Source organism: Triticum aestivum, chromosome 4B (genome assembly GCF_018294505.1).
Source record: "Triticum aestivum cultivar Chinese Spring chromosome 4B, IWGSC CS RefSeq v2.1, whole genome shotgun sequence".
Classification (NCBI taxonomy): domain Eukaryota; kingdom Viridiplantae; phylum Streptophyta; class Magnoliopsida; order Poales; family Poaceae; genus Triticum; species Triticum aestivum.
This window is the reverse complement of record NC_057804.1, coordinates 472,367,317-472,369,389: the sequence shown is the minus strand read 5'-3', so window position 1 is coordinate 472,369,389 and position 2,073 is coordinate 472,367,317. Positions and strand designations below refer to the sequence as shown.

At 53.6% G+C, this 2,073-nt stretch overlaps 1 long non-coding RNA gene across 1 annotated transcript; it reads left to right on the top strand.

Annotated features, from left to right (window-relative positions):
• Positions 1-6: 6 nt before the first annotated feature.
• On the top strand, positions 7-1,776 carry LOC123092783 (uncharacterized). The gene is made up of 2 exons (XR_006444841.1): positions 7-965; positions 1,145-1,776. It is a non-coding gene; the product is annotated as an uncharacterized lncRNA (long non-coding RNA).
• Positions 1,777-2,073: the final 297 nt, after the last annotated feature.

Sequence of the window (2,073 nt, the reverse complement as noted above, 5' to 3'; positions counted from 1 at the left end):
CCTCAGTCGGCTCCTCCCACCATCCCTCCACCTTCCTCTACTGGCGCCTCTAGGGGCTCCTGCCTCCGAAGCTAGGGGCCGCTCCGCCGCCCCGGCAATCCACCACCTCGCAGCACGACGCAAGCGGCTCCCCCATGCCCGACGACCTCCCACCGCCACGCCACCTCCCTCCCCTGCGCTGCCACCGCGCCATCCCTGCACTGGGTCGCCGCCCCCGCCAAGCCACCTACATCCGCCGGCCACGCCCCGTCAAGCAACAGCCGGATCCGACGAGAACCGGCTCTACCTCCCTGTCTCCCCCTCCTCAAAACCTGTGCCGCACCTCTCCGGGCCACCGCCGCCGGATTCATGACGGGGCGCCGCCTTGCAACCCCGCCTCGGCCTCCCACTACCACCACCTTCACCTTCTCCTCCCGGCCGCCGCTGGCGCTCAGGGCTGCCTCCCAGCCCAACCACCAATGGATCCGACGGGATCCTCATCGTCAACCACCCAGTACCCCACAACCACCCAGATCTACGCCACCATGGCTGCATGCCTTCTCCTTCTCCCCTCAACCCCCCTCCCCGGGTGAGCCCACTAGCCTTCGGAGCCCCGCCAGGCGCCGGATCCCGACAGCTACTCCCGAGTCCACACACCCCCTCTACTTCAGTGGCCGCATGAGATAGAATTTGGTCACCGGGGACGGGATTCGCCTGCTGTGGATGAGATTCAGCGGAGGCATCGCTCCCGCATCCATAGAAAAGCCAACGAGACGGGTCAATGGGATTCACCGCCGGCCCCGTGTGGGACGACGACCATGGCCCTAGGATGATGACGCCGAAAATGTGGCGTGCAGCTCACTGCGGCCCACTGTGAAGCTCACCTCGGCTCAGCCTGCAGTTCGCGGCCGCCACGACAGGCCCCGTTGTTGTTCTCCTCGGCGTACAGCGGCGGCGCCCGCAACATCTCCCCTTCGACAAACGGCGTGAGCTCCCCCTTCCTCTTCTCTGGCTTGGCCCTCGACCTCCTATTGTTCGCCACGGCCGGATCCGTCGCGAGCTCCCACCGCTCAATGAACTTGTGCCATGCACTTCACTGTATATTTTTTGTACTAGTTCATTATGTCTTGTTTTTGCTCACAATTGATATTCTTGCATTTTCTAGGTTTTGGTTGCAGTCCCACGGGCATATAGGTGCAGTACTGTGGGGATTGGACATGCAGTGCGCAAGCAGGAAAAAAATGTGGATTTATTTTTTAAGTTCCCTGTCATTGTAATTTTTATGTGTTTGTAAGTGCAGCTCACTTGTTTCGTCGCTGAAGTGATCTTCTCTCTCACAACAGTTCCCTTTGTTGCCAAGTGTAAAAAAAATTGGAACATTATAACTGGAAAAGGTTGAATCTTCTATGGAGCTCATTTTGCTGTTGTGTGGAAGAAAAATTGATGCAGTCCACTCGCCTCATCCCGGCGGTTTAGTTTTGTTTTGTTTTGTTTTGCAGCAGCTCACTTTTTGTTTTCAGCTCACTCTTTTTTTTTGTAGCTCACTCTTTTTTTCTTCAGGAAATCATTTGCAATGCACTCAGTAAGAATGAGAAGAGAACATCGATGTTCATCTTGAAGTTTGATTTGTTATTTATGGGAAACACAGAGAGAAAAGGGTAGTAAGAATGGATGGTCATTTTGTATAAGCAAGTCTTTCCCGAGTGCAGATCTGTTGGGTACTGCATCGTTGATTCCACTGTGTACTAGATGGTTGTGTGACTGTAAAAAATAATGAATGAATACGTATGCTTTTAAGCTCACTTTGTTCTTTCATGCATCTCACTATAAGACTCCTTTGTGGTTCACTTGGTAATCCGAAAACAAAACGCCTCGGAAAGCAGCTCACTTCTCATTACATGTGGTTCACTTGCTCAGTCCCTGCGGTCCACTCGCCCGGTTTACGCATGAAAAAAATTATTGAGTTTGGAGAAAACTCACACCGTTCACTTTCGGTATTGTCACGGCCGGTTTACGGTAGTCTCGAGGTTCACTTTTCATAGTATTGCGGTTCAACAACGCTCGACATGAAGTGCACTTCACCTTGTTTGGGAA